General features: G+C 37.2%; 1 protein-coding gene and 1 long non-coding RNA gene across 10 annotated transcripts in view; one reads left to right on the top strand and one right to left on the bottom strand.

The window, feature by feature from the left end:
- The window catches only part of LOC110257722 (uncharacterized), a 476,707-nt gene that overhangs the window by 353,627 nt on the left and 98,582 nt on the right, over positions 1-24,498 (top strand). The window lies entirely within an intron of this gene.
- Positions 1,495-24,498, bottom strand: part of LOC110257768 (uncharacterized) — a 575,664-nt gene continuing 552,660 nt past the window's right edge. The window contains exons 14-18 of one of the 2 annotated variants that reach the window (XR_014835852.1): positions 24,469-24,492; positions 24,253-24,364; positions 24,001-24,117; positions 10,247-10,381; positions 1,495-1,779 (exon numbers count right to left, since the gene is read on the bottom strand). This is a non-coding gene — a long non-coding RNA (uncharacterized LOC110257768). The remainder of the gene's footprint in view (positions 1,780-10,246; positions 10,382-24,000; positions 24,118-24,252; positions 24,365-24,468; positions 24,493-24,498) is intronic. The other variant, XR_014835853.1, reaches the window with a different exon arrangement.

Genomic DNA, 24,498 nt, shown 5'->3' with positions numbered 1-24,498 from the left:
TCCCATTAATGTGATTAAAGTTAGTAAAATTCTGACCTAAAGATGAGATAACATTGTTTTTTTCAGAGGTCAGAAAAGCTTTGCAACAACATGAGGTCATTACAATAAAAGAGATTAAAAGTGACTGAGGCAGGAGTTCCCATTGTGGCGCAGCGGAAACAAATCCAACTAGGAACCATGATGCTGCAGGTTCGATCCCTGGCCTCGCTCAGTGGGTTGAGGATCTGGCATTGCAGTGAGCTATAGTGTAGGTCGCAGACACAGCTCGGATCCTGCATTGCTGTGGCTGTGGCGTAGGCTGGCAGTTGTAGCTCCAATTCAACCCCTAGCCTGGGAACTTCCATATGCCGCTGGTGTGGCCCTAAAAAGACCAAAAAAAAAAAGTGACTGAGGCAAACGTGCCAGTAAAGCATGTTGGCTGAGGGTATAGAATCTAGTGTTGAACTTTCTGAATGTAATTCTGTTTTTTCTACATTTTGCCTTCATAACCATGAGTGAATTGTGCAACCTCTCAGACCTCATCTTGGTCATCTCTAAATCATACTGCATTCATAGAATTCTCCAAAAGGAATAGGCTAGAAACTGTATGTAAAGCTCTTGAGACAGTGTCTGTGCTACAGGACACCTGGAGTTTCAGATTTGAGTAGGTAACAAGACTTGTGAGACGCAAAATAGGCTTCAAACTGATGCCACATTTACTCAGCTTTATAGAACAATTCAAGTCAGGAGTTACAACAGGCACATCATCAGCATGTCATTGGCAGTCCCAGCATCTGCCCAAGTATACAGGTTCTTTTGCCCCATCATCCATCCTGAGCATACGCACCAAGGTGCCTGTGGGACCCTTGAACATAGAGAAACCACAAGCTTATCCCCCTTTTAAAATATACTGTTTTGGTCACATAGGCCAGAGTTGTGCATGCCAAGAAGGCAAAGCTCCCTCCACACAGGTGCAGTTTCATACAACAAAGGAGGTAGACACAACATTTCCCATGTAGATTTACTGTTTCCAAGGAAACTGTGCCTCTGAGCCCAAGGTCTCAGTCATAACTGCATCTTCCCAGGCCTGATGGTAACCCTTTACTCACAGTCCATCTTGCAGAAAGTACTCTAACAATGTCACCTGTTATTGGTCCAGTTAGCAAGCAGGTAATATTCTATGTGAGTACATACACTTACCTCCAAGGAAGGTACTGTCAGTAATACAAGCCAGAAGAATTTAAATTATCCATTGAGTATTGAGACAGTAACTATATGTTGAGAGTACTAAGAATGCTGTTTTTGCCTGACAAGTTATCTTTTCCCTCCTTTTTCTAGTAAAAGTATTGCAGTTTTTCTTGGGGGAGGGTCCATTCTTACCCCAGTTTCATGTAGTTAATATTAGGGAAATACAAAAGAATTTGTTCACTTTCCCAAAACTACTAAGAAAAACAGAAGGTCAGTACAGATAAAAGAAATTTTTCATAATGTTTGCCATTCAAATGATATAAACACTTTTAAAATGGTAAAAATGGGACAATTTCTTTTATTAGTAGGTGAAAATCTTATTAGTTGGGATTTGTGATATGGCATTAGATATTTATATGGAAAAACAATTCAAAAGAGCAGAATCATATGCTATAATAAAATAGTTCTTATTTTACTGGTTAGTAGAAAAATATTAATGAGATACAAATACACTGGAGGCTGTTAATCAAAATTGAACTAATATAAGCATGTCACTCTATGCTTATCTGCTTGTTTTGTTTTTCCCTATGAGATAGGCTTTCCAGTTTTTTCCTGTAGAAAAAAAAGAAAAAGAGAACCACAGTGGATGATTTGCTGTAAACAACTCATAGCTCCTGACTTTTTGGTTTAGCAAGTTAAGCCATTCCTTTTCTCAGCCTGACTTCCAAACTCCTAAGGAAGAGATCCTGATTGAGCCAAGCTGAATCAGAGGTTGACCTAGGGCTGATCATCTTCCCCTTCCTGGGTATACTAGAAACAAAGTTAGCATGAAAATTTTACTTTTTTCATTTTCTATACTTGCCTCCATGCAGCAGCGATCTGGAATAAGGAAAAGAGATGAAAGTGTTAGTTGGCAGATTTGATTTTGTTTTTGGTTTTTTTGTTTGTTTTTGTTTGTTTGTTTGTTTCCCGCTGTACAGCATGGGGATCAAGTTATTCTTACATGTATACATTTTTCCCCCCACCCTTTGTTCTGTTGCAATATGAGTATCTAGACATAGTTCTCAATGCTACTCAGCAGGATCTCCTTGTAAATCTATTCTAAGTTGATACTTTGCAGATTTGAAATGATAGTTGACTCTCTTGTTATAGACCTGCTTTTTCCCTGTGCATATTTTTCCTATTCCCAAGGACAAAATATTGCACCTTGAGGTTAATATTTTCTGGAGAAGTATCATTTATTATGGAGGCTTGTCTGTTTAGCTTTGGGAAAGGGTGAGTAAAGAAAAATGATGTCTTTCCTGGTAACTTAAAGAGGTAACTGAATAAGGTACTAGTACAAGATGGCTGACTTGCAACTTAATCACAAAACAGTCTGGATTCCTTGAAGTTAGTAAAGAATTGCAGCTTTAGATATTTATACCTATTCTGAAATCATCTTCCTCAGAATTACTACCTACACTGAACAAAAAAAGGCTATGCATTCAGGAGTTCTACTAGTCCCAGTGTAGATTCCAACAGGGGGCACATCTCTCAGTAAACAGTGAGCCAATTAGCACTTCTGAGCTCTCATTCTAAGCTACTGTGGTGCCAGGGATGTAATGTCCTCTCTAGTCCCAGATCCACGGTGGCTGCACTTGCTGATCAAAGCTGTTTCAGAACTGGTTGTCTTTTTCCACCGTGATAATGATCTTGGGTATCTCACAAACATCATCATAAAGTGACCTAACCTTTGAAACAGAACAATTGCTTAGAAGCAAGAGAACAGATTTTGCCTTCTTATCCTCACTTAGTAGACAGATATGAATCCCAAGCACCTAATTACCAAATTCATCTTTGCTTTTAACCATTTGGCTCTTAAGTCCCTACAGGCTTGACTCTTAGCTCAGGCCACCCCAGATGAAAACATCTAAGGGGTACAAGCTTTACTACTTGAGCCATGAAGATTTAAGCCAGTAATTCCTGAATGAAGTTATAATCCTTCAACTCTGATTACGAGGCACTATGTTTTGATGCTTCCTTATCTCAGTTAATATCATTCAACCAGGGAGATCAAAATGACCAAAGAGAAATAAAATCTTTACTTTAGATTCTGCCTTCAATCTAAACTGTTTTTTGCACATGAACAAATTAAGCCTTGTGTTTACTCTCACTTTTGGAGAAATGATGGTCACCTTCCTGTGGTTGTTTGTAATGGGTTTTCTGGATGGCTATGAAAGAAATGCTGCCACTGAAATTCCTTTATCTAAAATAATATACCTGAGAGCCGAGAAGTGGATCAGTTAACAATTTTTGAATGACAGAAAATTACCAAAATTACTTTCTTTAGATGTTTCAGAGATTTCTCATACTAGGAAATTCCTTTGAATACTGCACCTAAATGTCTAATGGGCCATAGGTTAGAAATAGAATCTTCTGTGTGTCAAGATAACCTATATTTGATGGGAAGGAAAAAAAGGCAGAGGTGCAGAAAAGGCTCCCTCTTCTTGGGACAGCAGTGGTTTCTATAATTTGGAATATAATGCAGAGCTCTTTTGACTCATACTTTATAATCCTAAGAAGTAGGTGGACTAGAAAAGTGAAAACACCCTTATGCCTCTTAAGGGTTAACTTTCCTCATAGCACTTTTGCCCGAAGCCTGTTTTGATTGGACCAGTAGCTCCATCCACTTGCCACTTTCACCCCCCGCCCCCCCAACTTTGCTGCCCAACCACCCTTATCAGATTTATCCCAATGCTGATTCCTAGGACTATAGCTCTTAATCTGACAGTTCATATGAATTGCCTGTACAGTTTTAAAATGCAGTTGTCCAGGCCAAAATACAGGGAATTCGGATTAAATAGTTATTGGATCTATAACAACAATAAAGTAACAACAACAAAGATGCTCCAAAGATAATTCTGATAGGCAGCCTCAGTGAAGCCCAGCTTAACTAAAAACAGGAGAGATTTAAGTGGCTCCAGCCCATCCTTTCTTCCAGCAGGTTCTAAGATATGTTTCCACATCATATGCCAAAGTGAGGTTCCCTGTATGTGAGTTCCTGACTTGGAAACTCTCCTTAAAAATAAAAATTAAAATAAAAAAAAACCCGCCTTTACCCCAACTTGGTGAAATTCTGCCCTTAAACTAAAGACCAATACTTGGAGCACTGTTATCTAATTATAAGATTTCATGATACTCAAATCTGTCAATCTTGACTTTTCAACATTGACTGTTGTTTCCTCAATTGCCATCGCCACTGGTTAGGAAAACAGCACAGTCTGATTTTAAATCTCCCAATGAAGAATTCTCCCCTGGAGTACCATCCTTGTATTTTCATTTTGGTTACCTCTTTTCCCGGGGGCTTGGATTTGCTACCAAGCTAACACTTGAGATTAGAATATCATCTAGAATATCCCTGTCCAAATGGGTATGTCTAGTTTGAGATGGTGGCTATTCTTAATCTTCTCTGTCTCATTACTGTCAGGCCATAATCACCACTGCCTAAAAATAGCTCATAACTTTCCTACCCCAGACCATGAAGGAAGAATTTATTGAAGTTCATAATGTGCTAGTGGAGGCCACAGGAATCCCAGAGATTTAGGATCAGGATTAAGCAGAGGGATTATTGACAGCCAAAGCACACGGGAGTCTGAGATTATGACTCTGATACTGGACAGAAACCAAAAGTCATCAGCAGGATTGGGGGAATTTGTGTCCAGTGAGGATATGAAACCTGGACCCAGGCAGATAGACTTAAGGACACTGGTATCCAAATGCTGGTATCCAATCTGTCAGCCAGCTGGCAGTTTACAACTCCTGGCTCTGCATCCAATTTCTTGACTTTAGGAAGCACCAGGTTTAAAAGCACCAGGTACTAGAGGAGTACCTTTCAAACTGGTGTTTGGTTGGCCTATACAAATTAAACTTCAGAGGTTCTATACACCAAATATTCTGATTCAATAGGTCTGTGATAGGACCAAATAATGGCATTTTGAGGGAAAGAAGCCCATGTGATTTTCTTACAGCTGGTCAAGGATCATACCTTGAGGAACTCTGACCGCATAAAATATGTCCTAAAATTTGAAGCATCAGATAGGAGGCAAATGGTCCCATATGTTGGGAGAGAGAAATACAAACCTTGATTCTGGGCCTGACAACAACTGTCAAATTTGTTACACGTGTTAAAAGGCAAATTAAGGTACAGTAAAGTTTGAAGTGTTTATTTGAGCAAATGTAAATTTGAATTAGGCAGCACCAAACTGAAGGTGGTTAAAACACTCCATATACAGGAGCTTGGGCAAAGATTTTACAGAGGAGATAAGAAGGCAAAGCAAAACAATTATTTGGTTGGCTATAGCTTAAGGGGTTGCCTTATTTGAGAAAGCCTAGTGACTAGTTGTTCTCAAGTTACATTTCAGTGCATTTTCGAGTGCACTGGTTCTGCTTTAGGTTTACATTTGCTTACGGAAGTTACAAAGGCATTAGAGCCACTGCAGTCTAAGGGCATCCTAAACCAAGGGTTTTTTAGTTTAATATATTGACAGTAGAAATACCTCAGTGGATCATCTTACAACTCAGTAATTTATAAATAGAACCTGCCCTTATTTGAATGTCCTCAGCCCCGGGAACAAGCACCATCACACATCCAGTGGTCCCTGTAATGCAGTTGCTAGGTATGATTGGTAGTCTTCAGGCTGACTGCCTCCTTGACAACAAAGTGAGGATTAGAGTAAGGGAGTATGTTACTCAAGTATTGCTGCAATACTGTCCTGTTATATTGAATGGATCCTTGAAGACTGATATACATAAAAGCCTAAATAAAAGAATGTAAAAAGCAATGAGCTCATGGTTGTAAATGCTTCTCACATGATGAATTCTTCACTCCATGCTGGCTCTGATGATCTTCCTACTTCAGGCATAATTGCTTCTGTGAGGAACAGCTCAGGCACTATGGTGTCCTATTTACTCACATGCATCCTTTGTGCTGCTGGCTTGCAGGTTAAGCAGTAAACTCAACCAAAGACAACTTAACCTAACTCATTCTTACCAGTCTTTAACCAAAGACTAACAATTGTGGTCTGGCTTAGCTCTACAGATAATGCAAACTTAGAGAATGCAAATATTAGATAATTTAACGATTCCTCATGCGGTTTCTTTATTGCAAATACAATTACTTCATCATGGCAGCTAAAAACAGGTGCTAGGGAGAAAGAAGGAAACAAAACTCCCTGGAGCTGATTCTTTTAAAGATACATTGCTTGACCACCTCACGTTGCTATTAGTGACGTTTTCATTTTCAAGCACGGTTTTCATCTGCCATTTGAAGATACCTATGGTGGCTCTCAAATGACTCTCAAGTTGAATTCAATTTCCCCATCCTGGGTGGTAAGGTTCTCCACTCCTTCATTCTCCTTTACCCAAAAGCCCTTATTTTCCACTCTGCCCTGTTTACAGCCCTCTGTATTCCAAATCTAATTATTTTTGAGAGTTGATATCTTAGGCTTGTCTCTAAGTTTTCATATTTACTATTATTTCTCCTAGAAAAACATTACCAATTTCTATGGCTATACTGATAAACAGTTTCTTCACATTTCTGCTAAGAAGAGAAATGGCCTTTAAAACACTTTTGCAGGCATTTGTAACTAATCAATATAATAGTTCCCAGTCTATGTCAGTTTTAACCTTTGTTGCACATTAGAATCACTTGGGGAGGAGTACCAAGACCATACCCAGGCCAATTATATCAGCATCTCTGGTCCTGGGATAAAGACAACACTGCTTGTTAATCCTCCCTGGATGATTCCAGTATACTACAAAGGTCGGTAATAACTGCCTCAAATTGCTAAGTCTTAATGTGCATAAACGTGGGCAAGCACTCCTTTGTGGGTGTATGACTGTTCTTCATTTTGCCCTTGCCAGCTTTCCTATACTAAAAAACATAGGCATTTTAAAGTATTACTGAAGGCCTTAAATTTCTTAAGAATAAAAACAACTTTTTTTTCCTCTTAGCTTTTAACCTTATATTCCGTCACAGTGGTAGCCGAGGAGCTTCCTAAAAATGGTGACGTTTAGAGGTGGCCAGGGCAAAGCTACTGCTTCTGTGTTGCATTAACTCCAAGGTGAAAATAGTGCTGTTTTGTTCCATGCAAATATAAAGCATCTCTGATATATATTTCTGAAAAAACCCTGGCTAGAATTTTGAGTCAAATATAGGGGACTTGAGCCATAGCATTAGCAGTACCCCAAAACTTTGCACTGCACTAATGGCTCACTAAATCATTGGTAATACATAGCTCTTTGTTCCTTTTGTGTAAATTGGTATGAATGAAAACGCAAATATCTAGTTCAGTGGGAAATTTCATTACAGCAGAGAGGCCAATGTTTCATCAGAGGGCTCACCCTTTTGGACTATACCAATAACAATGGACCAGCACAAGCCAAAGCAGACAGCAGAGAAACCCAAGGATTTCAAGTTAAGAGTTCAGAAGTGATCTTCAAATATGAACAGTAATAAACCCTCCAGATCATTTTGAAACAGGTGATGTGGAACATATCTTGAGGAACTCTACTTTAGCCTTTCTGACTCCTCAGAAGTTGTATTTTCTCTTGATGCGCCTGCATAATTACAGCTAGGAATGCTCTTTTGAAATGTGAAAACACATTATAATTAGGAAAATAGAGCATGGTCAAATGAACATAGGCATTGGAGCAATGAGACCAATTTTGAAGCCTGACTCTTTGCCACGAGCTAAGGGAGGGATTTAAACCATGCCATTCACACTTCTGAGGTACCAATTTATCTGGGCATATTTGCTGAGACCAGCTCAGCAGGATGGGGCTGAAGAACGGGTGCTATGGAACTTAAGGAAAAAAAAAAAAAAGAAAAAAAAAACAAGACAGAGACATTTATCTTAAGTAAAGGTGGGAACCGGGGGACTCAAGGTACAGGGACCAAGAGCCCTGCCTCAAGAAACCACACTGCTTTTATTGTGCTCTTGAGGATTACAGTCAAATGAAAAGGGGGTCGTAGGTGCAGGATATAGGGGTTTTTTTTTATTATTTTATAAGTTCTTTTATTATTTTAAAAGTCACTTAGCTGGTAGATGGTTAAACTTTTACTCTAAACTTTAGGCATTTAAGAATCATTAGCATTTGAGTTAGCTATCTATGCATAGCATTTCAGAGAATCCTCACTGTGCTTCTGCAAAGGGCATGCCTATTTGTGGCAACCCTGTGTGTGTCTAGGTTTGCACCTTGGTTCTCTTTTCTAAAGCGTATTCTGTTAGCGACCACTCATAAACCACTTGGTCATGAGGTTCCTCTTTCTCTTATTCTTTGGAGGACATATCATGCTTGTGCAAATGGCGTGCCGATCTGCACAGGTCCGGTGCACCTAGACCAATGTATTATGTCCTCATTCAGCTGACCCCACAAATAACCCATGCCTTTAGGTCTTTGTTCTTAAGCCTAAGTCATTTACCATCATTGTGACTGTTTCTCAAGCAGGAAGACGGGACAAAGTAAGGAAGGACAAGATGGAGTTTTCAGCAAAGAGGCTAAGAAAATATTATAAAAACATGTCTCGCAACACACATTTGTGATATAAGCAGCCCGGCAGGTATCCATTGAGAGCAGGGCTCTAGCAGACAATTGCTACTGTCCAGCTTATTTTCTTTTTGGTAAAGTACCTTCCCCCTAACTGATAGGAGTGTTAATTACATGGCTTTCCCTGGTTAGTAACAAGGGTTGGCAATCACAGTGGCCATAGTGGCTTGCTGAGCTGTGGGCCCAGTTACTCAAGTTGCAGCAATCGAATCCACCCCAATGACATTTTCTGGAACCAAGAAAATGAATGAGCTATCTGAGACCAAAGACAACACAAAGAAAAACAGAGACATGGAGGAAAAGAGAGATCACCTTAAAGATATCATTGAAGACCCTGGAGAAAGTTGTGTCTAAAGACAAAACCATTCCTAGAATTTCAATTTGCTGAACCAGTAACTTTTCTTCACTACCCACTTGCCAGCTCAACAATGAATTAGATTTCTGTTACTTAAAAATTTCTGTTACTTAAAAATGAAGTAAATTTTGACTTAGGAGATTAGAGGGTTTTTAGGAGAGCTAGTTCTGAGAGAAGTAGGAGATAGGTAAGATGAACTTGATACAGTAAGAAAGCCTTGGCGATTAGAATAGTCAATCCTAAATTAAATACACCATCCCTTTTTGAGATTTGTTATGTGATATAAATTCCCCACCCTGCCTTCCTTTCCCTGTAGAAGTCCATGGAATAATGGGATAAAAATATCAAGGTAAGGGGATTAAAGTTAAAAACCCAAACCAAAAACAGCCCTTCCATTAGAAATTTTGTAAAGCATGGTGACATACTAGGATGTTTTGGGATATGAAGAGAGGAAAGCACTTGGCACACTGCTTCAGTTCACCATGCCCCTCCTGAACAGCTCTGCCAACTCAAGTGTGCCAGTGCGTCATTGGCAGTGCTCAGCAATGACTCTAGATGTCTGTTCTAACAGAAGGACACAGTGGCACTTAGAGGATGACTAGCAGACACTGAGAGGTCTCTGGATGTTTGGAGGAATAACAGGATATCCAGCAGTGACTGGAAATAAATAGCAGTTTCCAATGTATATCCATTGCCTATGGATATGATGGTACTGAGCAAGTATAGGCACGTCTGTGAGCACACATAAATTAACACCTGCAGACTCTCAGATATCACTGAGTGACATTTTTGCAGGAAGTAGTGGTCCTTTTTCAGAATCTGGGAGTAAGGCTCACTGAAATCAAAGCTTTCATTTTTAATAGGATGCCATTTGAACTCATGGGGTACTGGGTTCTAAGGAAATTGTGATAATAAATATGAAAGCATATGTGAAACTACTCAATATATTCATAGTAATCATTCAGTATATATTATATGCTACTGTTAACATCATGTAATAAATTGTGAAGAAATGATAATAGAGTGCTAAAGACCATGACTTATGTTTAAATATTCATATGGTTAAATATTCAACTTAAAATCTTATAGTTCTTAAGGATGATGTTCTCTATATTGAAACTTTTGTTGAATATATACTTTTTATCTTACCTAATTTAAAGGAAAGCTCTGCCCAGAATAGAACACATAAGCTTGAAATGTTTGCTTGTAAACAAGATCTGTAGAAGCAATCAGGAATCCCAGGGGAATTTGTTTACAGTTCATTTCTGAATCCTGAAAAAAAAAAAATCCCTCCTTAAAGTTCACTAAGATACCTGTGAATCCTGCCATTAAAATCTACCTCTACCTTTTGTAGGTATAAACTAACCAGAGCAAGTAACTGACTAGCAAAAGGAATATTTACTAATATAACTAGTTAGAAAAAAGATACTGCTAATAACTAAAAGCGTAAAATTCCTGGTAATAATAAACTTAATGAAACATTTAAATATTTTGAAAACAAATTTAAATATTTAATATTTAAATAATAAATTTAATGTTTAAATAATAAACTTAATGAAATGCTTTAAATGATATGGGATTTTATATCTAAAAATATAAATAATTACTGAAAGATACAATAGAAGAGATACATGAGTGGAAAGAAAATTATTCCTAGATGAAAAAGAATCATGTAAAGACATAAATTATCCTTTGCTTAAATTATAAATTATTTTGGATCCATTAAGGATTTTTTTTAACTTGATGAAATGACTCTAAAGTTATTTTTGAGGAATGAAGAAAAAAATTAAAAAGAAAGAATAATAAGGTAATATGCAGTGCCTGGTATTGGAATGCATATTAAAATGTCAATTTTTACAGTACTGTGTATGTGTGCAGGAATACAGAAATCCTTAAAAAGAAATACTTAAAACATTTAGACAATGTAAGAGTTCCCATCGTGGTGCAGCAGAAACAAATCCGACTAGGAACCATGAGGTTGTGGGTTCGATCCCCGGCCTTGCTCAGCGGGTTAAGGATCCGGCATTGCCATGAGCTGTGGTGTAGGTGGCAGATGCAGCTCAGATCTGGCCTTGCTATGGCTGTGGCATAGGCTGGCAGCTACAGTTATGATTAGACCCCTAGCCTGGGAACCTCCATATGCTGCAGGTGAGGCCCTAAAAAGCATAAAAAAAAAAATTTAGACAATCCTAAAATAGACCAAGCTTTATCTAAGCACTTATTATTTGATTAAGAATGGTCATTTAATAACTAAGTCTTGGATAAATTACTCTTTTTGGAAGAAGAGAATAAAATTAGTATATAGATTCACCTATACAACAATATCAATCCCAAGTAGATTAAATATGAAAATATAGTTGAAAACCATACACACACTCCCAAGATAATTAGAATAATGTATAAATAAATATTAATTTGATCCCTGGTCAATGAAGGCCCTTATAAATGTATATTTTAAATGGTGTATATGGTTATATAAAGATTTAAGGTATCTTTTTTTTAAACTCAGTGAATTTTATTATAGTTTATTGAATTATTTATAGTTTTTTTCAAAAGGAAAATAAAACTGGAAAAAGCACAAACCATGCTAATATGACAAAAAGTAAAAAAAAAAAAGTAATAATATCAACAATATAAAACAAAAAATAAAACAGATAAAGAGGGCACAAAAAGTCATTCTAAAAAAGAGTAAATGTGAATACTTATTGTGTAGACAACAAAAATAATATCTTACGGGTTTAATACATAGAAAAACAAAATATAAAACAATATGTATGTATGTCAGGGGAGGAAGTAATGTAATTAGGGAATTTAATGTTTTTAGCACTACCAACCTTTTCTCAGTGCTAAAAACATTAAAATCTCTGGTGCATTAATTCTTCCCCTGATATGAAACCTCTAAACAAAGTAGAGACCTCCTGGCATCAGCACTAGAAACAAAGAGAAGTAGAGCAGAGCCTTGGGACAACACGGATTTCGTGAAACAGCAAAAAATTTGGAGGTGAGGGAATAGAGCAGAAAAGTTGTAATCAAAAATGAAACCAAAAGTGAAAGTACTCCAAATAAATTAAGAACCTCCCCCCAAAAAAGCTCCACCAACTCAAGTGACCAAAGGTTACATCAGAGAAGATGAAATGTCACTAATAACGAGAGTTTTAAATTTAAAAATATACATGAGTTTATTGCTGCTGCCGTCATTTTGGGTTAAGGTAAAGATGAGACATAAACATTTGTACATGTAAAATCTCAAATATATTTGTATAAGAAAAAAAAAAGTCATTCTAGATAGGAGGCCTATGTACAAAAGTACTAGAGTGGAGAAGAGTTTGAGATGTTCTGGGATTCTAAGTAATTCCATGGGGCTAAGTCAAAGACTATAAAAGGGGTAAATTCTAAGGGATGTGGTTTGAAAAGTACCTTGTCCTTCTAACAGAAGAATGTGTTAGTTTCCCACTGCTATGGTAACAAATTACCACAAACTCTGGTGCTTTAAACAGGAAATTTGTTATTTTACAGTTTTGGTGGTCAAAACTCTGAAATGGATCTCACTGAGCTAAAATCAGGGTAAGCAGGACTGTGTTCCTTTCTAGAATTTCTAGGGGAGATCCATTTTCTTGCCTTTTCTAGCTCTAGGGGTGAGCTGCATTCCTTCTCTTGTGGCCCCATACATTTTCAAAACAGCAATGGCCAATCAAGTCTTGCTCACAATGCCATCTCTCTGATTCTGACTCATCTGCCTCTTTCTTCCCCATCAATAATGACTCTTGTGGCTACCTTCCATCCACTCAGGCGATCCCAAATGATCTCTTTGAGACCAGCCAAGTTAGCAACCTTAATTCTCCATTACCAGGTAGTATAACATATTCATAAGTTGTAAGATGAGGATGTGAACATATTTGGGAAGAAGGCCATTATTCTGCCTACTAAAAAGTGTTTGCTCTGGGAATTCTCTTGTGGCGCATCAGGTTAAGGATCTGGCATTGTCACTTCAGTGGCGCTTGGGTCACTGCTGTGGCATGGGTTTGATTCCTGGCCTGGGAATTTCCACATGCCAAGGGTATGGCCAAAAAAGAAGTGTTTGCTCTGGAGATAGATTGATGGTGAGGAGACCAGTTAATAAAGGTTACTTTAACAATACAAGGATAAGCATTTAACTGACTGAGAGAAAATGTCTTATTGAGACTTGCAGAGTATAAAAGAATGAGGGGGGTGGGGGGGGCAGGTAAACTGATCAAAGGGACTGTGCACCTCACTCCTTCCCACAGGTTCACATTTGTGCTTAGAGCAATGCTTTGCATATAGCAGAGACTCAAGAGACACTTGCTAAGTCACTGATTGACCTAAGGAATAATTCATTCCACTACTTTTCTTCTAAAGTTCAGTGATTTCTGCTCAAATCTCCTGGATACCTACTGTCTGAACCCTTTATTTTAGCAATTGATCAAGCCTTAACATTATTTTTTTTTATTTGCTTGTATTCTTTATTTCACCAACAAAGTTGAAATATTGCTTATTTATTGAAACTAACTATAGCATTGCCCATGATCTAGTTTATATGAGTAGTAGTACTCAGTGAACTACACTTTCAAAACCTTGTTTTATAAGCAAACTTCTTTCATGTAATGTGGACCCTCCATATAGACATGGCTGGTTATTTTCTGCTGAGTAGATAAGACTAAAAATCTTTGTTCTCTTTTCTATTGTTATTGCCTCAAGGCCAATTCCTACATAATCATAAAGGGATTCATTAGGTGGGTTGTGAGGTTACCAAAATAACAAAACTCTTCTCTGTGTATTTCACATGAATTCCCTCCAATATCCTGTTAAAGGATTTTGAAAAACAGTAGAGTTTCTGCTCTGCTTATTGCTAAAGTGGATAGTTCCCTGATATGTTAAGTAGAGCTGAACTCAACAAATAAAGTATAAAAATAACAGAGCTCAGATTCTAAATCTTAGACACATTATGTGAATATTTCAAATAAGTGGGCCATATGCCATTTATTATCTTGGAAGTTTTTGAATTTTTCCTGTAGTATCTTTTCAGTGAGTACTTATATATAATTTAATAATTAAACACAAGTAATCTTAATGAATTGTATACTAAAGCTTTGTCAGGATTCGTATCCATGACAAAGATACACAGAGTCAAACCTATAATACAGCACAGATCTGAGGGTATGCCAAAAGCCAAAGACGGTGTATGTTATTTTCCCTGTCTATAAAATAAACAGTAACAATGGAAATTTTAACTACTAGTCCACAACAAATGTGGGTCCATTTCTGATTCTGCTAAATACAAGCAAACGGGATTGAACTAGGTCTTTAAATTTTTTTGTTGAAGTATAGTTGATTAATATTATATTAGTTTTAGGTGTATAATATAGTGATTCAGTATATTTATAGATTATACTCTGAAGTTATGACAAAATAATGGCTACATTTCATTGTGCTGTACAATATATCCTTGTTGCTTATTTATTTTATACATAGTAGTTTGTGCCTCTTAATCCTATACTCCTGTTTCACCTCTCCCCACTGGTAACCACTAGTTTGTTCTCTGAGTCAGTTTCTGTTTTTTTATGTACAATCATTTGTTTTATGTTTTGTAGTCTTGTAGACTATACATAATAACATAACAGTATTTGTCTTTCTCAGTCTGACTTATTTCACTAAGCCCAGTACTCTCTAGGTCCATCCATGTTGTTGCATTTGCAGAATTTCATTCTTTTTATTGCTAAGTAATATTCCTTTGTGTAGGTATGTATCTTTGCATATATGTACATATCCACAACACACCATCTTTATCCATTCTCTTGATGGGGACTTAGGTTGCTTCCTTATCTTGGCTATTGTAAATAATGCTTCTATGAGCATTAGGATGCATGTATCTTTTAAAATTATGGGTTTTGTTTCATGCATATATATATCCAACAGTGGAACTGCTGGATCATATGGTGTTCTACTTTTAGTTTTCTGAGGAACCTCCATACTGTTTTCTATAGCAGATGCACCAATTTACAATCCCTCAGTCAGTGTACTAGGGTCCTCTTTTCTCTGCAGCCCTAGCAATGTTTGTGATTTATGTTCTTTTTGATGGTAGCCATTATGGCAAGTGTGAGATGGTATCTCATTGTGGTTTTGATCTGCATTTCTCTGATGATTAGCGAGGCTGAACATTTTTTCATGTGCCTGTTGAACATCTGTATATCTTCTTTGGAACAATGTCTATTCAGGTCTTCTGCCCAGTTTTTTTTTATATTGAATTGTATGGAGTCTTTATAGATTTTGGATATTCACTCCTTATTGGTCATATCATTTGCAAATATTTTCTCTCATTCCAGAGGTTTTCATTTCATTTTGTTGATGATTTCCTTCGATGTGCAAAAATCTTTGTTTAATTAGGTCCCATTTGTTTATATTGTCTTTATTTCTTTGGCCTTACACAGGTCCAAAAAATATTGCTGTGATTTATGTCATAGATTGTTCTGCCAGTGGTCTCTTCTAAGAGTTTTATGGTTTTAGGTCTTACATTTAGGTCTTTAATTCATTTTGAGTTTATTTTTGTATATGGTATGAGGAAATATTCTAATTTCATTCTTTTACATGTAGCTGTCCAGTTTTTCCAGCACCAGTTATTGAACAGACTGTCTTTTCTCCATCGTATATTCTTTTTTTGTTGTTCATTAATTGACCATTAGTGCATGGGTTTATTTCTGGGCTCTTGATTCTGTTCCACTGATCTATTTTTCTGCTTTAGTGACAGTAACATACTGCAGTGATTACTGTAGCTTTGTCATGTAGTCTGAAGTCAGGGAGCTAGATACTTCCAGGTTTGTTCTTTTTTTTCTCAGGATTACTTTGGCAATTGGGGTTTTTTTGTGGTTTCATATGTATTTTAGGATGATTTGTTCTAGAACTGTGAAAAACATCATGGGTATTTTGATAGGGATTGAATTAACTATGTAGAGTGCTTTGGGTAGTATGACCATTTTAAAAATATAATTTTTCCAATATTAATATTGGATTAATTTTTCCAATCAAAGACCATGAGATAGCTTTCCATTTCTTTGTATCATTTTCAAATCCCTTTGTCAGTATTTTATAGTTTTCAGAGTATAGGTCTTAACCTTTCTTGTTGAAATATTTTCCTAGGTATTTTATTCTTTTTTTGATACAGTTTTAAACAGGATTTTTTTTTTTTACTTTCTCTTCCTGATAGCTCATTTTTAGTGTATAGAAAAGCAACAGATTTCTGTGTAAATCTTGTATCCTCCAACTTTACTGAATTCATTTAATTCTAATAGTTTTTGGTGGAGAATTTAAGGTTTTTTATATATAGTATCATATCATCTGCAGATAGAAACAGTTTTACTTCTTTTCTTCCATTTTGGATGCCTTTTATTTCTCTTTCTTGTATGACTGCTGTAGCTAGGATTCCCACCGCTATGTTAAAAAGAAGTGGTGGGAGCAGGCATCCTTGTCTTACTCCTGCTTTCAGAGGAAAATCTTTCAGCTTCTCACTGTTGAATAGGATGTTAACTGTGGGTGTATCATAATTGGCCTTAATTATTCAGATATGTTCTGTCTATATCAGCTTTGATGAGAGTTTTTATCATGAACGGATGTTTAATTTTCTCAGATGCTTTTTCTGTGTGTTTTAAGATAATCAAGTTATTTTTTTTATCCTTCCTTTTGTTAATGTAATGTTTCACACTGATTGATTATCTGTTTTGTTTATCTTTGAAAAATAGTTCTTGGTTGTATTGATCTTCTTTTCTTTATTTCTTTTAATGGGCTTTTTCCTTTCCTAGAGATAGTTACTTCTTTGTTATGGCCTTTGTTTTCCACTTAGAAAAAAGACACTAACATTACTTTTAGGTTCAGTTTTGGGAGAGCTTTATTTGAAGTGAACAGAAGTCCATATCTTTCCTCAGAGCATGCTGGCAGTTGTCACCTTGGTAGGAGGTGGGGCAGGAGATGGAGGGGCTCATGTTAAAGTGAGGTAAGGCTGGGTTTCCCCTATGCTCAGTAGCTATCACTGCTCTATCGGGGGCATGGAGGGGCCCAAGTTGCTGGAGCAGAAGCCCTGAGGTTTTGGTCCAAGCTAGCTCAATTCCTTTTGAGTCTGTGCTTTTCCCCCTCCCAGCACTGTCAGCCTTGCCCCACAGGGATTTACTGCTAGAAAGAGAGGAGTGGGTGTTGGTATTTGATGAGGGTCAGGGGTTGGGCTCTGGCAGTCTAGCTACTGTCAGAGATCTGGACTGCCTCTGATGAGCCACCTATGCAGTTGCCAGTAATGGCTGCCCCCTCCTTGCTCAGAGGCATTTGAGCTACCTCAGCATGTCACAATTGAGTTTTTTCCTCAGTTATGGTAGTCCTTGCTCCAGTGTGGAGCAATAATGCAAGGCAAATGTTGCTAAAGCATTTGGTGAGGTCAGACTAGGGCGCATGCCGGCACAGTCATGGGAAAACCAGTCAGCCACCTGAATGGCTTCAGTCTACTTTTACTGCCCTGCTTTAGGAGCAAGCAAGTATTTATGTGCTCCTCATGAGCAGAGTCCAGGCTTCCCACAGCCCTCCTGTTAGTTCCGCCAGCCTTCCAACTGGCCAAGGGGGCTTGCCTTCCCTTTTTCAGACCCCATGGTTGGAGTGCCTAATATGTGGATTGAACCACTGATTCCCCAGGGAGGTTCTTTGCCTATGTAACTCCCTTTTTCTCTGAGGTTCCCTTCCAGGTGAGAGGTTCCAACCCGACCACTTATCTTCCTTTCCTACCTAACTCCATATGTATCTTTCCTACAGCCTCAGCTGTATAGGAGTCTTTCTGCTGGTCTCCAGTTAGTTTTTGGTGAGAACTGTTTCACATGTATATGTGTTTTTTATGTGTTCTTGAGGGGAGGTGAGTTTTGCATCATTCTATTTCACCATCTTGATTTGAGCCTTTGAACTAGGTCTTTAGACTAAAAAATGAATGAGTTCTTCAAATGAGGTGTGATCCCTTTTACAGGGCATCTGATGAAGTCAGGGTTGAAATGGGAAAAAAAAACATGAAAAAATCAGAAAATGTTGAGAGTACTAAGATGATATAAAAAAGAATAGCAAAATATATTTCAGATGATAGAAAAATATTTCATTCTTCTCTGCCTTATCTTTCCCTCTATCACTTTCTTCCATGCTTATTGACAGACTGAGTTCATGTCAGCCCTTATGCAAACTGCTGAAGACATAAACATTGGGTCTTTGTGGCAATGTCATACTTTAATAAGTAAAGACAGGTCTTCTATTTTGAAGTACAGATTAAGTCTTTGGGTAATAACCTATGCATAATAGAAGTTTACTACTGAAGTACCTTAAAAATCTAAATCGATATATCTCGGAGATTCCTTTTTTAAAGCCATGTAAAATTTTCCCTGCCCGATAGGAACTCATATTCTAATGAAGGACCCAGGCATAAAATCATGTACAGTATACTTTAACAAGTTTTAAAGAAGGATCAAGAGATAAGCAAGTAAAGAAAGGAAAGAGAGAAGTAGGGAGGAAACGATTTTTAGGTAAAGATTATTTCCTGAAAGAATTTTTGTTAGAAATAAAATTACAAATGTATTCAAAGCCATGATTTATAGGCCTTGTATCTATACTCAAAGCTAAAATTTCTAGAGTGGCATAAAGCTTCTGTTAGTTTTTTTTAAAGCAGGATAGTAGCCTGCATGTTGGTACATGGATGGCAAAATAAATCTGAAACATTACAGAAGTAGGATCTTGTTAAGAGTCACATCTTGAAACTTTTCATTTATTTATATATATCAATTCAACAAATTATTAAGCATCTACTAGGTGCATAAGTTTATGTTAGGTTTTGAATGAGACACAATCCTGTGTAAATGGTCCTTAAACTAGCAGGAAAACAACCATTGATTTGATATATCCATCATTTATTTGGTGCTTATACAGCATCAGGCATTGATGAGTATGCTAAAAATATTCTTAACAGAACACAAAAAGTCCTTACTTATGGTGGGGGAGGCAGAGAAAAAATGAAGATTAAATTTCAGGTATGGATAGGTGAAAACAGTGTTGTGACAGAGATCGCTGAGTTAACTAGGAAGGCTTCTTTCATAAACCATAATTGGCTGAGATATGTATTCACAATGAGAATGAATCAGCCATGGAACGATCAGGAAAGAGAAACTGTGGAGGTTGTATTGAGACATCAGAAGGTTAGCATGTTAGAGAAATGGAAACAAGGTCAGTGTGCTGGATTGTGGGAAGCAGGGCAAGAGTATGAAGAGATAATTCTGCAGAGTTAGACAAGGACTAGATCATATGGTCTTACATGGCAGGGTAAAGGTTTTGGAATATATTCTAATTATACTAGGAAACATTCTGTGGTATAACATAAGCCTACTTGTATTTGTAAAAGGATTGACTTAGGTACTATATATAGCTGATGGAAATTACAAGAGGCAAAAATGAGACAATCAAGAGACTATCATACTATTCCAAGTTAGAGATGATAGTATAATTTGAACAGAAAATAAGATGGAGAAAACTAAACAACTTTGGGATGTACTTTGGAGGTGGAATGACTAGAACTTTCTAATGTGAGGGAACAAGAAGAACAAATCATTTCTAGATGTTGTCATTTGAACAGTGGGGTGTATTGTTGTGCCTCTGGCTGAATGATAAGGGGAGAGATTATAGAGACAGCAGATTGATCTTGAGGTATGATCCAGTAATCAAGAATATGTTATAAGTAAGAGCTTTTGAAAATCAAAAAGAAAACATTAAAGATGGTAAATATTAAATAGTTGATATACAAATGTTTTGTCCAGGGACAAGTCAAGTTTGTAGACATGTATTGGCGGTGTGGTGGTAGTTAAAGTCTTGGGTCTGAGTTAAATAATATGAGAGTGTAGGTAAGGATGAGAAGAAAGGTCAAGACCAAGCCATGGACCAACTAAACCAACATTTACAGTTTGGGCAGAAGAATAAGAAAAGCTGCCTGTTGGTGGGGATAAAAGGCTTTTAGAAGCCAAAAGAAGAAAGTATGTCAGAAATGGAAGAGAGAATATTTCAGTGAAATGTTGCTTAATGTGGACTAGCTACATGGAGATTGTTGTTGACCTTGATGACAACAGCTTCAGTGAAGAAGAAGAGACAGAAAAGTCTTAATGGAATGGTTTGGGAAAGAATAGAAGGCCAGGAGGTTGATACAGTGTCTATAGATACCTGTTTTGCTGAAATTTTCTTTACCTATATAATAAGGAAGGAATAACTAATGATTTAGGAGAAAGAAGACAACTAATTGCAAGAAGAAAATTGTTTAGGAGGCCAAATACAAATAGAATCAAGAGATCATGTGCAGGGTGAAGAATTTTCTAGGCAAGTGCAGTAGAAGGACCGAGGGGCAAGTGAGTTGGTGATGGTCAAGAATTTGTAGTGGTGAAGGACTCTAGAATCTGTACTGGATAAGAAGGGAAGAGTACTTACTTGCAGGATGAGTATGAGGGGTGTGAAGGTAGGTACTTACTTTCGTGTATTTTTCTTGCATGTTTGCACTGTTGAGACCTCACATTCAATGATGAATAGAAGTGATTATGGAATACATTTTATTAATATTCCTTATCACAGATGGAAAGCTTTCAACATTTTGCTGTTAAGTACACTCTTATAGATTTTTATCAGATTAACAAAGTTGTCTCCAATTCCTAATTTTCTAAGAGGTTTTTTTTTTTTTTTTTTTTTGGAAAGTCCTATCTGGACATTGTATTTCATCAAAATTCTCCTACATCTACTGAGATGAACATGTGATTTTATATTTCATTTTGTTGGTGTGTAAAGTGGCACTAATCAATTTTCAAATGTGAATCCAATCTTGTATCTTTATTATATTTACTTGACCATGACACATTTTATTGTATATATTGTTGGACTTAATATGCTAATTTACATTTAGGGGATTTTTGTACCTATGTTTATGACATTTGACTCTAATTTTTCCTTTTTCATAATATCCTCAGGTTTTTCAAGTTCAAGTTTACATTGCAGTCACAAAACAAGGTCTGAAGTCACTCCTCATTCCTCTTTTTCTTTCTCTGGTAGAATTTATATAAACTTGATGTCATTTTTCCTTAAATATTTAGACAAATTTATCCTGAAGTAATCTATGCCTAGAGTTTTCTTTGAGGGAAAACTTTAGTCATAGTATCCTCTTTGCTGTTTTAAGTATCTGTGTAATATGTAATGAATTCTCTTTCTTCATTCCTGATACATAAATATATTTCACTTTTTAACTTAATCTTGCCAGTGTATTATTCAAAGGAACATCTGTTGGCTTCAGAGTCTATAATTTTCTATTTTACTAGTTTATATTATCTTTATATTTCTTATTTTACTTTGTCTATAATAAATATGCTTCTTCTTTCTAATGTCTTGACATAGTTGTTTCCTCAGACAGGGATCCAGTCAGGAAAATAGCCATCATGTTAAACAGTTAAAACATATAGAATTTAACACCAACAATTGTTTACATCCCATCCTCAGCCCCAGAAAACCACTTCTGCTTTCTAACTCTGTAATTTAGATTTGTCATTCTAGAATTTCATATAAATAGGATCTTATATTATCTTTTGTGCATGGCCTTGTTCATTCAGTAAAATATTTTCAATTCAGTAAAATATTTTCAGATTCATCTGTGTTATTACATGTTATTACTTCTTGCTTATTGCTAAGTAGTATTCCATTGTATAGGCCATACCGTAATTTATTTATTCACATATTGATGGATATTTGGGTTGTTTCCATGTTTTGACTAATAGGTATAAAGAGTCTATGAACAGATATATAGACATATATTTTCTTTTGTCTTGGGTAAATGGGTGTGGAATTTCTGAGGCATATGGAAATGTTATTGAATTTTTAAATGCAGTTTTTTTAGGTTTTTTTTGTCTTTTTGCCTTTTCTTGGGCTGCTCCTACGGCATATGGAGGTTCCCAGGCTAGGGGTCGAATCAGAGCTGTAGCCACCAGCCTATGCCAGAGCTACAGCAACGCGGGATCCGAGCCGCGTCTGCAGCCTACACCACAGCTCACGGCAATACCGGATCCTTAACCCACTGAGCAAAGGCAGGGATCGAACCTGCAACCTCATGCTTCCCAGTCGGATTCGTTAACTACTGCACCACGACAGGAACTCCTTAAATGCAGTTTTTAGGAATGTTTAGTTAGTTATAACTGCTCTCATTCAGTTAATACATTAGTGCTTAACCTTTCTTTTTAGTATTAGGTACTTTTTTAACTGTAACTTCATAGATAGGTTTGTGGGTTGTTAAGAGAAACTGCATCTAAACCCAGGCCTAAATTCATTATAGTTAACATTTATTAGGTGCTAATATAGTAGAAGCAATATTATTCTTATTCATGTTTTGTCATAACCTAAAAGAGTCTGCATATTATTCTCATTTTTCAGATGACGTATAAACTGAGGCAAAATTGTTAATTAATTTACCCAAAGATACAAAATGAAAAAGTTACAGAGCTAGAATTTGAACCAAATAAGTTGTCTTACCAAGTCTATATTTCTTGAATGTAGAATGAAACAGTATATATATTTGATAGTTGAAATAAGGAACAAAAAAGAAACATGTGTTTTCAGCATAAACAGAAGTATCCATTTAAATGAAGTAGATTTCCAATGTCTGGTTTTGGTCAATATATGAAAAATAGAGATTAATATAAGTATACAAATAAAATGTAGAAAACAAGAAGGTTAGATGTATTTTAAAACTGTGATAGTTCCCAACTTTTAGTAAGGCTATTTGTCCCATAACTCAGCACTTTATCTGCCTATCTATGTATCTATCTTTCTAAATATATATATACACGTGAAGTATTGGTAATGCATCCATGTGTTATTTTGGTATTAACTATCATATCCTTAGCAAATATCAGCAGTACATAATTGATTAAAATTCAAAAAAAGATATACATACCACTCAGTGTAGACCAAGCTGCCATGGCCATCCCAGGCTGGGCCATCCATGGCCTTGTATCCTAGGCCCCTCAAGTAGCCCCTTTCATACTCCATCCTCTGAGGGCATGGCAGCCTGGCCCCTGTCCCTTATGGGCCTGGACTCTTCCTCCCTTGCCTTCCCTGTGCTGTACTGTCCATGGCCAAGCAATCTCCTTCTGGACAACCAGGGCACCTATCCTGTTCTGAGTATTTAACTGGGAGTTAACAAGATTATCTAGGGCCTAAAAGAGAAATAAAAGGTGCCTTGGGCATGTTGAGATCCAGCCCCAGTCAGATGAAGCCTTTCCTTATATATCAGGCAGAGTACTTTAAGAGAGGAAGGAATCCCCGTGACTTCTGAATGAAATCCATAAAATACTCATTCAACTTAAACAAATAGAAAATACTCTGGAGGTTAGAGACAAGATTGCAGAGTATAAGGACACAAGCTCACCTCCTCTCAAAAAACATCAAAATCACAAGTAACTGCTCAACAACCATTGCCAAAAAAGACTGGAAACTACCAGAAAAGGTATTCTATACCCAAAGATAAAGAAGACCACAATGAATTCTATACCCGAAGACAAAGAAGACCACAAAGAGATGGTAGGAGGGGTGCTTTCGTGGTATAAGCAAATCCCATACCCGCTAGGTGGGTGACCCACAAACTGGAAAATAACTATATCAAAGAGGCACTCCCATAGGAGTAACAGTTCTAAGCCCCATGTCAAGTTCCCTGGCCTGAGGGTCTACCATTGGGAAGAGAAGTCCCCAGAGCATTTAGTGTTGAAGGCTTGTGTGCAGGAGCTCCACACTTAGAGGGTGCACAAAGGTTTTCATGTGCGCTGGGTCCCAGTCATAGGAGTCTCTGTCAGACCTACCTATGGTCTTGGAGGGTCTTCTGGGGAGGCAGGGGTTCAGCCATGAATCACTGTGGTGGTAGGACACTGGAGGCAGAGGTGCCAGGGAGTAATTATCAGTGTGAGTGCCCCTGAAGGCTGAAGTGTTGAAAAGCGTCAAACCAAATGGCCAACAACACAGGAAAACAGCCCCACTCATCAGCAGACAGGCTGCCTAAAGTCATCCCAGGCACACAGCTGCCCAGCAGATGGACAAATCTCAGCTCCACCCACCAGTAGGCAGGCGCCAGTGTCTCCCATCAGGAAGCTTGGGCAAGCCCCAGGATCAACTTCACCCCCAAGGGGGCAGGCACCAGAAGCAAGAGGAGCTACAATATTTTGCAGCCTGCAGGAAGGAGACCAAAAACACAGAAATATCAGAAAGAGAAATAAAGGCTATAATCTCATTTATAACATCAAAGAGAATAAAATAGCTGGGAATAAACTTACCTAAGGCAGCAAAAGACCTGTACTCTGAAA

The sequence above is a fragment of the Sus scrofa genome, chromosome X, assembly GCF_054392235.1.
Source record: "Sus scrofa isolate SSC_HxYL_T2T_F1_AM1 chromosome X, Sscrofa_HxYL_maternal_Yorkshire_Landrace_v2.0, whole genome shotgun sequence".
NCBI classification, from domain to species: domain Eukaryota; kingdom Metazoa; phylum Chordata; class Mammalia; order Artiodactyla; family Suidae; genus Sus; species Sus scrofa.
The sequence above is the reverse complement of the archived record's forward strand: the minus strand, read 5'-3'. Positions and strand labels throughout refer to the sequence as shown.